The 16,126-nt window shown below is 31.7% G+C and overlaps 1 protein-coding gene across 1 annotated transcript in view; it reads right to left on the bottom strand.

Moving 5' to 3' along the window:
* Positions 1–1,843: 1,843 nt before the first annotated feature.
* Positions 1,844–16,126, bottom strand: part of LOC106459006 (dopamine receptor 2-like) — an 83,829-nt gene continuing 69,546 nt past the window's right edge. Inside the window, exon 2 of the transcript XR_002610492.1 lies at positions 1,844–1,967. The gene's annotated coding sequence lies outside the window, so the exon portion shown is untranslated. The remainder of the gene's footprint in view (positions 1,968–16,126) is intronic.

The raw sequence follows: 16,126 nt of genomic DNA, 5'->3' as shown, positions 1-16,126 counted from the left end.
TTTATACCTACATTGATGATCATGATATTATGATATATAAACTACATACCAACAGTCAGGAACATATAATTTCCAAATGCAATAATATTAAAGTCAAGTATGCATTTTAGAGTGTAACATTAAATATTAATATTGAAAGTCATGTAGAGATGATCTATGTATAGCTGTATCATCCCTATTTTCTTGTTTGCATTCTTTTTGGTACTGCTATCCCTACATCATTTTACATTTACAAATTGTTTTTATTTTGTTTTGTGACGTTTTTCTCCTATGACTGAAAGTTGGTGTATTCCATGGATGTGTGTAATAAAATTTAATATTATGCGTATTGATTTTTATATAATATAATATGACATAATATAAGGACTGGCTTCCCAACGACACCGATTGTATAATGTACAAAGCACTGAGTATTCTACATGTTACAGTCATCTAATATTCATCTATTATTGGCTGGTAATTCCGTAATTAAGCTTTTTAAATGAACATCAGGTTTCTTTAAAAAAGCTAAGTTCAAGGGGTAATGATAACATTGTTTACACTAGAATTATGATCTTTTTAAAATTACTACTAGTTATTACGACTAAACTATGACATTGTGTACTGCCCAGGAAGACATATAGTGGATTTATGTTTAAACTGACGTTAGTGATAAAGTAGCTGTAGAGTTATCTCAACTGAAAGAAAAAAGATGAACAATTTGGTGGGTTGATCATAGTCTGGTTTGATATGTTAGCGATGTTTTGTGCCTTGTTGGGTAGTGAAACAAATGAAAGTGAGTGACTCCCATATTCTTAAAGTAAAACTCTCTGTCATTGTTGAGTTACAGCGTGCGTATGTGTATTATGCCTATTGAGTACTTTAGCCATCCCTACATAAACGGTCTACAGACTCAATGATACAGTATAGATTGACTTTATGGTTTACTCAAATCAATGTTCCTAATCTAAAGTTCAACTCATAATCTACATAGTCTCGAAAATGGTTGTTTCATGCTCATTTATACATAAACACTCAAACTCTAGTCATATATCATTAAGCTCACTAAAGACAACATAGTTTATCCAAACGAAAATAACTATTTATATTTATGGGTAGTACAACTGTTTTAACTTGTATTTATTTTGACGTTGCCTATATAGTACCTAAAAGGGCTTTTTTTTTCATTCTTAAGTCCTAATTTAACCACAAGTTACAACACTTATTCTATTCCAAATAATTTATTCTGTCTAAAATCAATAATACGAATGTTGTCAAAATCCAAAATATAAAACCAAGCACTTTAGAAACCGTTTGTTTTTGACTTGTATAAACCATAATAACTAAACACAATAAGCGTGTAACACTTACCGTTTTTTGGCGCTGTCATATTGGATAAATTTTATTCTATATGCATGAAAATGTAAGATTCTTTCCGTAAAACAATTTCAAGCACTAAGATAACCTTTTCAAAACAAGTCGTTCTATTATATGAAGTAAGTGAAATAAATAGCAGCACTTACTGTTTTATGATTTTTCAAAAAGCATTATGTGGTCGAATAAACTGTAGTTTAAATATATAAGTGCTATATGTTTTCCCGTAAAATAAGTTCAGTCACAAAAGTAAAAATTTTCAAGACAGTTTTTCTATGATCTAAACTAGGTTAAATAAGTTTGCAACACTTGTCATTTGATGCTTTGTCAAAGAAGTAGCATCTGTTCGGATATCACAAATACTATGTTTTTCTGTAGGACTTCGCGTTTCACTTTGAAATATAGACATAAAGCATTAATTAACCTTTACGAGATCGTTGAGAGGCCCGGCATGGCCTGGTAGATAAGGAGCTGGACTCGCAATCTGAGGGTCGCGGGTTCGAATCCCAGTCCCACCAAACATGCTCGTCCTTTCAAAGAGGGTTGCATCCTTGACGTAAGAAACAGCTTTAGAAACGCTGGCAGAGCAAGATCGGCTCTACGGTCCGCAAGGACTATGGGGAGAAAAAATAGAAAAGATCGTTGAGGCATCTAGTCAGTATAATATTTTGTGTTAAGAAGAAAATAACTCGTGCTACACATTTAAAACCTTCGCGTTTTTCTAGTGGAATCTTTTGTACTTAAAACAATTACAGTGCTTGAAAACTATCTATACATAGAAGCACTATTGATTTGTTTCACGTCACGCGCTATTATTTGACCTTGATAAAATACCATTAACATTAGGATTTGTATATATTTTAGTTTTAATCACAAAACACACACTTATAAAACAAATACCAACGTAGTTTTAATCCACACATTTTGATGTATAAGTTTGTTTGTTTGTTTGAATTTAAACACAAAGATACGCAATGGGCTATCTGTGCTCTGCCCACCACGGGTATCGAAACCCGGTTTCTAGCGTTGTAAGTCCGCAAACATACTGCTGTGCCACTGGGGGGGGGGTGCTGATGTATAAGTAAAATCAGAACAATAATTGAGCAACCAACTACATTTAAATTTCTTTTTCGCAGCTACACAACAAATGTAAAAATTAAGTTATAAAATATTTTCTCCCGCACCTAAAGTTAATATATATCTCATTAATGATCTCACAGCATGGCTGGGTGACTAGCGGCTGTTGCTAGACACCAAATAATCTGTGATCCACCGAGGATCTGCCACCTAGGAAGAGGTTAACTAAGCCAATTTACGCCTTTCACATATTCCTCAGCCTTTACTCGCCAATTACCAATCGATATTGTTCGAGTAACAATGAAACCCTTTCGAAGCAAAGGATCAAATAAATCATAAAAAACGAGTCCTAAAATATTTAATTTTGTTATGAAAACTGTATTACAAATGAAAGTTTGGAGATAATACGAAAGATATGCCTAGCATAGTTTTAGCCTCATCTGTTGTTTTTAATTTATTTTGATTAAAACATCGAAAATAAGGTTGTGTCATTGTGATCACATTCTAAAGGTTAATTTGTCAAAAAAGTAATCAGTTTTCATCACAAAAACATAGTTAGTTAATAAACGTATTATTCTGTTTATATCAGTATTCACATATATATATATATATATATACTACAAGATGGAATATGAAAACAAAATGTCCAAACATACTAAATGGATCGGAGTTATGTGTTGCACCTTTTTTAATGATGATAAATAAACAAACTTATATTGTACAGAAACATACTACTTCACCATAAAGAAATTACGAATAAAATATTCTCTTTATTGAGTTTCGAATAATCTCGAGATTTCTTAATTTTATTTTCTCGTCTTTTTTCTTCGGAATAAACTATGAAATATTTCGTAAACTCGTCAGAATTTATATATGCTTATTTTAATCTAATTTAATTTGTTTTAAGATTATTATGAAATATTTTGAATTGTTAATTATTCCCGTATGTATGTGTACGTCTATGTGTCGTCTAATGGTTTTGAAACCAATTGTATGTAATTTATTCTGTTAGTAAGTTTCAATTGTAACTAGGTAATCTTGAGTTTGTTTGTTTTGTTGCATTTCGCGCAAAGCTACTCAAGGACTGTCTGCACTAACCGTCTCTAATTTAGAAGTGATAGTCTAGAGGGAAGGCAGCTATTCAACACTACCCACCGCCAATTATTGAGTTATTTTTTACTATACCAAGCCCTATCTTGAATTGGAACGTGCTTTTATTATTGAAAACCGAATCGTTTTTATAGCAAGTTTTTACCTCAAGGCACCGGAATGAAATTAAAATACATATATTTATCAATCATTAAATGTGTATTTATTTTTCTCTTTATGTATTTGCTCTTCCTTAACTATTTTCTGTGTATTATATTAGCAAACTATTCCTAATTAATTTGTGTTAATTGCTTATGTGTACAAATTTAATAAGGCTTTTAAAATTACATAATTTGAATATTATTTTTGCAATCTCTTTACTTTTGTGATATTCCTTTGATATCAGATATACAGTATTTAAAACAGAACACATGCTACCCTGACTTGTTTAATTACATTTTCTTAAACACGATTACCATGACAACGACAGCTAAAGTAAATCATCTAACTCAGTCCGTTTCCATTAAGATCTAATCCGTGAAGTAGATAAATTAATTGGTTAATAAAGTGAAACTGCATCTCACAATTTGTCGAGAGACAGTTTCGGAATGAGCTGTGATAAGGATATGAATGAATAGAAATAGGTTCATTGAAAAACACATGATATGTATACAAAGCCAATTATTTAAAGATAGGTTATTGAATAGTAAATATTTGTATTCCTATAGTATCATAATCATAGTTAGGCTGTATTAAAAATCATACATTATTTCTGTTTGAAACAAAATACTTAGAAAACGCGTTTCATAGTGTACTAGAAACCCATTCTGCTATGCATGTACAAGGCATTTTCTTCTAATGTCTTGTAATAGTTTCCTGACTCGCCAGTTTTTCCGAATAACGAGTGGATTAATTCAAAAAAATAATAATTAATAATATATGCTGTTAAGACAAATAAATGAATAAATGTTATAGTGACAAAAATCCTTACCATAATTATGGTGTGTTGTGACATAAATATAGTTGATGAAGAATTACACTTCACCAATTTAATTCAGTTCACACCGTAACAATTGCTGTCAACCAATTTACTAATATAAATAGGTTCTCAACCGCTATTCTATCTGTAGTATCCCAACGGGGAAGTTGCAAAGGTAAAGAACATAACAAGCATAGAAAAGTTAAAACTATATATATATATATATATATATATACAGTTAAACCTCGTTAATCCGAACGCATTTATATTGAACTAATTCCTCTGGATTATCGAGACGTTATTAACACACGCATTTTTTAGTGTTACATTAACATCACACATCCAATGATACAGAGATTTTTTTCCGTGTTTTGCATATTTGAATGACTTGCTCTTGTTTATTGACCTGAATCTTCTGTTTACCAGCTTTTATTTTCTACTAAAATGTCATATATGGTTGACTTGCCCATGAGAACATTTCTTATATATGGCTGACTTACCCATGAGAACATTTCTCATATATGGTTGACTTACCCATGAGAACATTTCTCATGTATGGTTGACTTACCCATGAGAACATTTCTCATATATGGTTGACTTACCCATGAGAACATTTTTCATATATGGTTGACTTGTCCATGAGAACATTTCTTCCTTCACTGATCTACCTGTTGATGGTATCAAGGCTTGCACTTGCATTTGCTTTGTTGAATAAACAAACATCATGTTTTAATATCGCTGATATTTTTACTCGTCTTTATGTTGGAACACTGTGACTTGGCATGACTGTACCATAAACTACTCACAAAAATACATAGAAATATCTTCATCATTAAAATGGGATATTCGTTTATACAAGAAAGCAATATATGAACTACGTATTCTGTGTTTTGTAAATAAGTCATCGGTTTGAACAAAATGATGACTTAGGTGAAGATAATAACTTAACATGCCACTTTAATTATGCAATTTGATAATTAATTAATCATTGACGACATATACAATAATAAACTACTAAGTGTATTGTACACACGATTACATTTTGTTGATCAGTTATATGCGTACCTTGCTCATGTGGTTAATAGTGTCCATTGTACTCAAAGTGATTCCAGTATCCGGATGTCTCGATGATCTGGAATAATTATTTCATTACAAATACGTCTAGTTTAACGAAGTTTCACTGTATATTATAAAATTATCTTTTGATTTATGAACGCTATATTCGTTACGTACAATCAAGGAAGAAGCTGTAAAGTAAAATTTGTTGTTATCACTGAAGGATTACTGAACAAAAATACTTTGGTTAAATGAATTAATAAATTCAATATTTATTTTTGCCTGATTTGAGTTTGGGCCATTGGGCTTTCTGAATATATATATAAATTCAATAGTAATAAAAATGTCTTGAAGATTTGCCTTTAAAACGATAACATATTGTTCGTCAACAAACATTCCAACTTACAACTGCTAAAATACGTTGCTAATATAATTTATGTCCTTTATTTGTAAATTAAAAAGAGCTATAGCAAAGATAACTGAAAATGTCATTATTCACGATAAGTGAATAGAGAATATGCAATTAAACGTGGTCACTGTCTATTCACAGAGTTATTGATGAAAAGTGGTATACCTTGAAATCTGTTCAAAGAAAGATAGAGCTCGAAACTAAATCCTTTTCAAACCTTCAGTATCTTATCTCTCGACAGATATTGGTGATAAAACATCAGTACACACTCTGGAATCAATACACTACTTTTCAGCGTATTGGGGAAATACGTGACAGAATATACCTTTTTGCCATCTGAACCTGCTTTAGAATAGAATAGAATAGATTCTAGCAAAAATAAAATAAAAGCACACATTTGTATTACCGATATACTTCATACATTTTGAAATTATTTCAATAAGTTAAAGCATATAAATAAAATTAAAAACTTACGAGCTTTCACATTTGTAGTACATTATTATCTCGTTGAAGTTGCTGATAAAGTATACACTTTAAAATCGTTGACTTTCTGTTACAGAGTATATCTGTATATATTAACACTTACTAGCTGTTGCTTAAGATAATCAATTATTTAGGTGAAAAGTGTTTATTAATATTATTATTGCCAAGATTTCTAAGTAATATGAAAACATAATATACAGGTAATAAATCCCGCACTATTATCAACTGAGAACAGTAACTTTGACCAATATTCATCAGTTAGGCTAGGTCGATCATATAAAATACCACTGAAAGGGGCTTTAGATGTGGAAGATGTTTTTGTAGTTTTTAGAAAATACAATATATTCATACCCTTTCATCCCGAAAAAAGGTTTGAAGGTAATCAAGAATCCAACTAAATTTAGCACTCGGATTTTCTTCATCTCACAGTAAGGGAAACCACAATATGAAAATATAGAAGTTCATAGCATGTAACAAAATCCATACCATTACAAGTGGAGAATCACACTTTCTAGCAACGTTATTTTATTTATTATTGTTTCAGACGATGATTCAGAGTATCACCAATGAGGCTTGATATAGTTATAGATGTATTAAAAAAAACTAGTTTGAAACTCTTTGGTTTCTAGCTGAATCTCAACACACTGGTATTCTTCACCTCTCCGAGATGGTGTGAATTTTAATTTGAATCGTGACGGATTTACTGTACTATATCTATTTTAATATCGATGTTTGTTTAAGTTACATTTATGTGTAGAAATGTACATAACTTATACTGTTAAATCTGTATTGCGAAATTCCTGCCTATTCACTAAAATGGTAGAAAATTATCGAGTGTAGGAATCAACAATTTATGTGTGTACGTAAACACTAGTGTATGGTATATTGTTGCCTAAGCTGAAATTTCGAGAAACTCTCCTCACGCATATAAATATAATCAACGCGACGCGCCAAAAGACAGTATATATTATTGGTTTGTTATAGTTGGGGCGCCATAAACATTGGATGCTATAACTGTGATTATTATAACGATTATTAGTCGGGAACTTCAGACATTTGACCAGGAACGTTTATAGATTTCTAATATTACAAACCATTTAACTTCAGCGGATTCACATCGAAAATTAGTATTTTCACGAAAACATTGTATAACTTCAGCGGTGAACAACTCGGAGTATGAACCGGCAAAAAACACAGAGCTAACTAGTTCCCTGTTAATGAATTATATCTACATCAACTCAAAATTAATTCGTTAATCGTCAACCCTCGATAAGATATCAAGGAAATTCTAGACCAGGACTAACTATTGTTTGTAAGTTTGTAAAACTTTTGTACATAGATCTTTATTTGTAATAACCGTTATTGTAAATTGTGTTATTGTTTGTATATTGTATATTTGTACTAAAAAACTGTATATATCAATCTTGTTGACAAGTGTCATTAATTGGATACATATCGATATTTATTTCATTTCTAAACCTAAATTATAATTTAACTCAGTTACAGGCTATTATAAATTATAATGCGTTATGTAATAAATTGGGGCCTCGTCCGTGATAAATTCTAATACGTAACAGAATGCATCTAAGAACGTATAACAAGTCAATTAAATGTAATACAATTTTTAAGTTTTTATGTTTTTGTGAGTAAATTTCCATCGTTCTATTTACGTTGTTTTATTACTTGATTCTAACTGATTTAAATCACATAAACAATTTACTTCTAAAACGAAAATGATGAAAATTCCAGATGAAAATACTCAAACTCACGATAACCATACATCTGGTAGAATGTAAACGTTTAAGTTCAAACCACTCTATTATTTTACTTTAACTGTACTCTTTACAACATCTCACTATAATCAAGGTTGGAATCCCCATCCCACCAAACATGCTCGCCCTTTCAGCCGTGGGGGCGTTATAATGTGACGGTCAATCCCACTATTCGTTGGTAAAAGAGTAGCCCAAGAGTTGGCGGTGGGTGGTGATGACTAGCTGCCTTCCCTCTAGTCTTACACTGCTAAATTAGGAACGGCTAGCGCAGATAGCCCTCTTGTAGCTTTGCGCGAAATTAAAAAAACAAACAAATCAATGTTGGATAAAATTAATAGGATGTAGTTACCTGTAAAAATATAAAGTACATAGAATATAAAGTACCAGTTAGCAGTTATAGCTAAAGCAGGAAAACATATAATCTTCATGCATGAATAATTATAACCTGAAATGAAATCTTTCTTTAAGATTGTACTATTTTATTTACTTATGATAGGACATCCTCCGTTACATCTATAACTCAACAGAAATTATCAAAGCTTTATTATATTATCAGTACAAAGACAGTCTTGATTTTGCTTCCTAGAGCTTGCTTAGGCTAAGGAAAAGAAAAAAGAACATATATAGAATACTTCTAGTGGTGATTTTCTTCACTTCTGCTTAAAACTCCAACCTTTCCTTTATATTGGTAAGGATGAGAAAACAAAATTTAAGGTTTTGGTGTTCTACTATGATGATGGCTTAAATTTATAATCAACTTTCTTTCATTTCCGGAAGGTGTAATCGGACTTCTATTACTTTTCCAAACCCGATATTAAAGTACAAAACACTTAATTTTAACACTCTCACAGTCTCAGTCGTCCTTGATCATAGAAAGTTCTCTTGTGAAATGAGAAATATATTTCCATTAATTTTCTTTATTTCATTAAATTCAGTTGTTATTTAAATACACGTTTTCTTTTTAGCACAAGATTTCTGCGTAAAGCTTCATGAGTCACGCGTTTATCGATTTAAATGAACGCTTAATTATTTTAAGTGCACCCACATTAAAGTAACTTGAATATAATATAAGTAATAGATTACTTAATACAAAAATGTATGTAGTTTTGTGAGGTTTTTTCTAAATCATCATGTAAGTAAAATATAATGATTAATATTGAATTTTCGAAACAAACAGATAAATATATATAATTTAAGTTTTCGGAGCAAATTTACTTTGTCATATGAAAGTTTTGTGTTTATCAAAAATGTACAGAGTGTCTTTTCTTTTGTCTTAACAGATGGGACATGTTAATGATATCATGTGAACTGTCAGATAACATTATTTCAATAACAGAGTCTTATTGACGATGTGTGTCAGGCAATCTGTTTATCTTTCCTTTTTAGCAATTGTCCCTGGAAGTGGAGGTTTGTTTGTTGAATTTTATACCAAGCTACTTGAGGGCTATCTGTCCCTAATCTTGAAGTAATTGACTAGAGGAGACCCAGTTATTCAATCACACACCGTCCAAATATTGGGCTACTGTTTTCCAACGAATAGCGGGATTGACCATCATATTATAGTGCCCTCGTGGCTAAAAGGGCGAGCACCATCAACGACGTTTTTCGATTCCACAACCCGCAGATTAATAGTCGAACGCCCTAACTACTAGTTCATGCTAAGCCCGAGAGAAATGGTAATATTATAAATTATTCATTGGAGTATCTAGCTTTATGAATAATTTATCTCTATATTAGTTAAACAACTGAATCAGATATTTTACTAGAAGGTTCAGCCACCGTTGATCTTTGTTTTGAAAGATTTGTTTCATTATTTTATTATTCTGGTATTTATACTATGTAAGTTATTTATGACGCAAATATTTGTTGTAATGTCAAGAGAAGACCTTCCTCTTCGTAAAAAGGCTCACTTAGTAATAGATGGCAAACAAAACTTTAAATAATATATATATTTTTTTAACTTCGTGGTAAAACAAAGGTATCAAGATATTATCAGAACCCATTTAGATCTACTGAATTAACAGTAAGTCTTCAGTGAATTAGCGGTAAGTTTATGGACTTAAAACTTCAAAACTAAATATTCAAATATCCTTTAATTTTTTATGAGTTGCCCTCATAATTAGTGCAAAAATTTATATTCGTAAATAACGAGTTTAGACTACTTAGCAATGTGGAAGTTAAATCATTAGAATAGTAACTTTTAATCGGATTTCTCTGTTGTATTATCTAGGAAAACGTTACGTCATTCAGCTTCTTTTATATGGTGAGAGAACCAATGTTGGTTCAAGTTTTGTTGACGCTGACGAAGTAACATTCAGTAGCTGTAAAAATGTCCGACGTGCTTACTAAACATGAAATTCTAATAACTTCTCAAAACGTATTTCATTTTCGAAATGTAGTTTTTTTACTGTAATTAAACTGCTAGAAATGAAAAATAAATTTTAAAATGCATTTATTTTAACAGAGACATTTGTTATTATATGTTACACTACTGGAGCGACTTTTATTTCCTAAATCAAAGTATATATATATATAGTCAATTTAGTATGCAAGAGGGAGAAATAGATAATACAAATACATTAGTTTTTAAAGGTTCATTATTTTTAAGCAATTAAATTTAGGAAAATTGGCGGAATGACTAAAATAAATTATGAAACAGACCACGCTCAGTAGGAACAACGCCATTCTTTAGCAATGTATGAAGTTAACTTTTTTTTTATTTGACGTTTCGTAAAATACTTCTGGGAAACAAGTTCACTGGAGAGCACAAGAACTTTTTATATTTTCCTAACATGTTTACTCCTTGTGACGTTTCGTAAAATACTTCTTGGAAATGATTTCACTGGAGAGCAGAAGAACCTTTTATATTTTCCTAACATATTTACTCCTTCTGACTCAGTGGTAATCTTGAGGACTTATAACGTAAAAATTCGAAGTTCGGTCCCTGCAGTAAGAGCAGCACGGATGGACTGTTGTGCAACTTTTTTTTGGGGGGGATGGCAAGTTAATTAATGTGTAGATATAGGAGATGTAAGTCTTAGACAGTCGTGAAGGTCGTAATCTAAATGTTAATGATGCCTCTATTATCTTTTTCCTCAACTCTGTATAATCCATTATCTCGGAGCATTTAAAGGGTATATATCATTATTACGGCCATTTAAGTACTTTACTTTTTAAAACCTTTATCATCGAAAATTTATGAATAAAACATCAAAGATACTAAGATTTTTAATGCAAAGGCATTAACGTCAATCTACCACATTCATTTAAATTTACGTTCGATTCTCTCTCCCGAGTGAATTAACAACAGGTAGTACTCGTATATACTGTATATATATGTCAATAACAGCTGTACGTTAACTTGAAAAAGGTAGTGTTTACTCGAGGAACTTTCTATTAGTAATCTTCTGATCAATAAACGAAAGAAAGACAACACTTTCACCACATCCAGTCTCTTTGTTGTAGTAAATTCAGAATTCTTTTAAATTTAAGTTAATCTTTTATTAACCCAGATTTTTTTGCTTTACATAGATGTGCTTTCTTTTCTCGCCTACATGTATTTTAATTCTTTGAACAAATATGATGATCTATTTTTTGTAGATAACTATTATTATTTACCTAGACACCTTGCTTTACATTGATGCATTACTATTACTTAATAGGCAGTACTTATTATTTATTTGGATATGCTATTATTTATTTTTACGTAGACATGTTATATATTTTAACCTAAATATGTTCATATTCTTTATGAGATCCGTTCTCATATTTTACGCGGATGATCCGTTATTCTTGACCTAGACACCTTTTATTTGTTACTTGTATATGTTCTCGTTCTTTTCGTGAATTTCCTTTGATTCTTTACTTAGCAACCTTATTTGTCTTTTCCTGGAGGTGTATTGTTTGTTAACTTATATATGATCTCATTCTTTGTATAAATATGGTTTATTCTTAATCTTCCTAACTTTTCTTTCCTTAGCAAACTTGAAGGCTTATAAGGCTAAAATTTGTAAAATGCTAAAATAAGTAAACTTTCCTTGCCTAGATCCACTCCCGTCTTTCCTCTAGATATTTATCTTTCTCCCTAGTTATCTTCTCTCTTTTTCAGTTATTTTCATGATGCTATTCTAGATATATGTATTCTATTTCTTTACATATTTTTTACTAACTATACCATAATTCTGAATAAACATATATAATTTTTCATTGCCTCTACATTTTGATATTTTAATTAAATAAAACCTTTTTCTTTTCTACTAATTCTTCCTCTGAACATGTGCTCATTATTTACTTTTAAACTCTTCTTCTTGACATAAATGCATTTCGGTACATTACCTAGAGATATGTTTTAACCTTATAAGTTGTATTGTTTTGTGAGTAACTTAAATACGTTCTCATTCGCAAGCAGAATATATTTTCTGTTTCATCTAGATATTTTATTATTCTTATACGTTTACATCAAACATAATTAAAATAATTATTGTTTACCTGCTTAACTTTTATTTTTTACATACATATTTTGTTTTATACCTTTGATATGTTCACTTAAGCTTCGTATAAAACCATAAGTTATTAAACTAATTCTATTTTTTTAACCTATTTGCACAATTCTGTCAAACATTGTTGAAGTTCTTTAAACAAGAAAATATCGCATAGACAAAAAATATTACCAGCTGCTTGTAGCTACCTCCATAAACATTTTATTATTTCTTGGACTGAGTGTGGTTTAGTAGTTAACGTGCTAGAACTGTGGATCTAAGGGTTCATAGTTCACAGCCTATTTTCGCAAAAACACGATCCACACTTTGGGGCTGTGCTGTGAGTTCTCTATAAGATTGGTTTGGTTTGGTTTTAATTTCGCGCAAAACTACACGAGGGCTATCTGCGCTAGCCGTCCCTAATTTTGCAATGAAAGACTAGGGGGAAGGCAGCTAGTCATCACCACCCACTACCAACTCTTGGGCTACTCTTTTCCCAACGAATAGTAGGATTGACTGTAACATTATAACGCACCCACGACTAAAAGGGCGAGCATGTTTGGTGGGACGTGGATTCAAACCCGCGACCCGCAGATTGCGAGTCAAGCGCCCTAACCACTTAGCTATGCCAAGCTTCTGTGTAAGAATAACGATCAATTCGGACAGACAAATGTAGCCCAAGAGATGGTAGTGAGTGCTATTGACTAGCTGCATTTTCCTCTAGTCTATCATTTTAAAGTTAGGGATGGCTATGCACAGATAGCCCTTTGTGTAGCTTTGTGCGAAAATCCAAAACAAACAAAATCAAATTATTATCTTTCTAAAAATATTCGTCACTTAGTTTGTGCACCAGTAAAATTATATATATATATATATATAAAGTCGTTTAATACCAATATTTCTTTTTAAAATGACCATTAACTATAAATGTATATATAAAATACGTTTTCTCATTAACATAGTATCTGCATAATCTTTTGGAAAATGATCATCCGTGATAAGATGTATTATTATCTTTACTCAAGGCAGCAAATTTTAAAGATCTTTATTAAAGTTATGAAGTTCGTTTAGTTATATTTCTTGGCAACTTTCAAAGTGTATTTTGAGATTTATCCTTCTCATCTAAACATAACTATGGATGAACGGTCTCTGCCTCTAAGATAACGAACTGTGTGACATTCTATCCGCCACATTCGTTTCTGCTCTATGAATACACTAACTGCTCTTCGGATTCGTCCTTGGCGTCTATTAGCTTACTACTTTATCATTGTATCATGTGTAAATGAGCGTGTTCATCACTTTTCATATTAAATATGCTTGTCGTCAAAATTGTGTTATATCTTAGCTTAGAACAACGAGTCTACCAGTACATGAACTACATTACCTAATCCGTGGGACAGTAATTCTTAGATCTTAATGGAATTTTGATGACAAAAGAGAGAGAGACAAACCTCCGACATAATCAGAGGCTTAGGGAAGTGACTTGCATAAGAGTTAGCTCTGTGTGGCGTGAGATAGTTAAATGAAATAGAATGAACATTAGAATTTGTAGGTAGTGCCGACTACGTTTTTAACAGTGAACTACGGAAATGAGAATGAAACAAAGACGAACTTAGAAACTTCATAATGAACTTACTAACTTAGTTACGACAGACTGACTTTATTCTTTGAAAACCTGAACTAGACTGGCTTTGCTGAATCGAAAGACACGCTGACTGACAAGTTAAAGCTATTAAAACCAGACTAAAAGCTAGCTGTCCAGCCTGGCATTATATCTCAATTTGTAGCAGAGCCAATTAGAATCATAAAGCTGCTCAGCAACAGCTCTGTCTTCCCACATGCAATGCACGTCAGCTCGATAACTTAATATTGGTATCCAAAGTATTATCTAGGTTGCCATCCAAAACAAACACAGAGTAGTTGAATGTTTCACTCCGCGTGATGGTTTTCTATTGTTCTTCACCCCACTTTCGCCGCTTAATGCATCGAGGGAGCTAATGCACTGACATTTGTGAACTCTAGCATCAAAGAGCTTCTTGAGCACAGTGAATGTACTGCCTCTGACTAAAAGCTCTGAACCTTTATGAAACACCTAAGTTATTTGTGGTTTTGTTTCATAACAGCTTTCGAAACGTCCCTTAGAGGAGTGATTAATTTTAAGATGTACTGCCAATATTCCTCATTAGCGCAACCGGTGGTATGCCATTTTGTTAATGCATTATCTACCGTATATCTTAGTGTAGCGGGCAGAAACGTTTTGAACCCTCATCCCGCTAATGCTGCATCAAATATCATTCCTCTTAGTACGTGAACAAGCTGATTTGTTTCTTATTTCAATTGGCTAGCTGTGACAATGCTGACCTTTATAAACCCTATGCAGCAGTGCACCTTGTGATTCACATTAGAATGTTTATGGTGAACCCTTACTATAGCCGAAGGTGTGTCTGATCCAGTACTCTTGGTAAGAAAGTATACTTAAGGTATGATCATGAATAGAATACAGACTGTTAACAATTAAAACGGAAGATATTGTAGCTTGCAAATTATCAACATAACATTACTTTCAACTAACATTTTAAATCAGTTTTATTAATTTTCAATGCTGTGTGGGAACAAAAAATTAAATGTTTCACTCATACCATTTACTGATTATGTGCATAAATTGGTTTCTTGAAAACACATAAGATTGCATTGCACTATTAGTGATCTACGTTAATATAACTACAAAAATAGTGTATCTCAGTTTTAGGTGTTTTTAATACGGTTTGTGCTGTAATAGTGTTGAGATATAAGAGTGCAGAACAGTAACCTGGATTATATTAACTAGAAACGTTTTGATTACATGAAATACTACTATAACTTCATTTAAGCATGGTAAGAAATTTCCACTCCTTATGTATTTCTTAATAAAAATACAAAAACCTTTCGGGGAGAAAATACAGTTGCTATACTTCATATATATTGCAGGAGAAACTATTCTTTTAAATGTAGATTTTCCGATTTAGTAGATTTAGAAAGCAGCATTAAACTGCTATTTTATCGACTGTCTTACGTAACATTAGTTTCTTATGATATACATTCTATGAGTAAAAGTGAATTAACTTCAAATCATTAATTGAACAAGTTGAACAAATAATAAGAATTGAATAGGATAAAGCATTTACTGTAGGGTAAGTGCTGTAAGAAGTAAAGTTTTCATCATTTTTAGCTTTACATTTTATATGTATACTTTGTGTTCCTGCGCACGTTTCGTCGGTTAAGTGATTTGGCCATGTCATTTCTTGTTTCTTACTTAGCCAACAACCTGTCAACGTCTGAAATCAAATTTACAACCAGAAACGAGCAACAATTTAGTACTGTAAGCAGACTAAGTTCAATGGAAATTCAACATGATTTTTCCAATCTTCCGAACTCCGCTCCTTCCTCTTTC

The sequence above is a fragment of the Limulus polyphemus genome, unplaced genomic scaffold (assembly GCF_000517525.1).
Source record: "Limulus polyphemus unplaced genomic scaffold, Limulus_polyphemus-2.1.2 Scaffold545, whole genome shotgun sequence".
Taxonomy (NCBI): domain Eukaryota; kingdom Metazoa; phylum Arthropoda; class Merostomata; order Xiphosura; family Limulidae; genus Limulus; species Limulus polyphemus.
The sequence above is the reverse complement of the archived record's forward strand: the minus strand, read 5'-3'. Positions and strand labels throughout refer to the sequence as shown.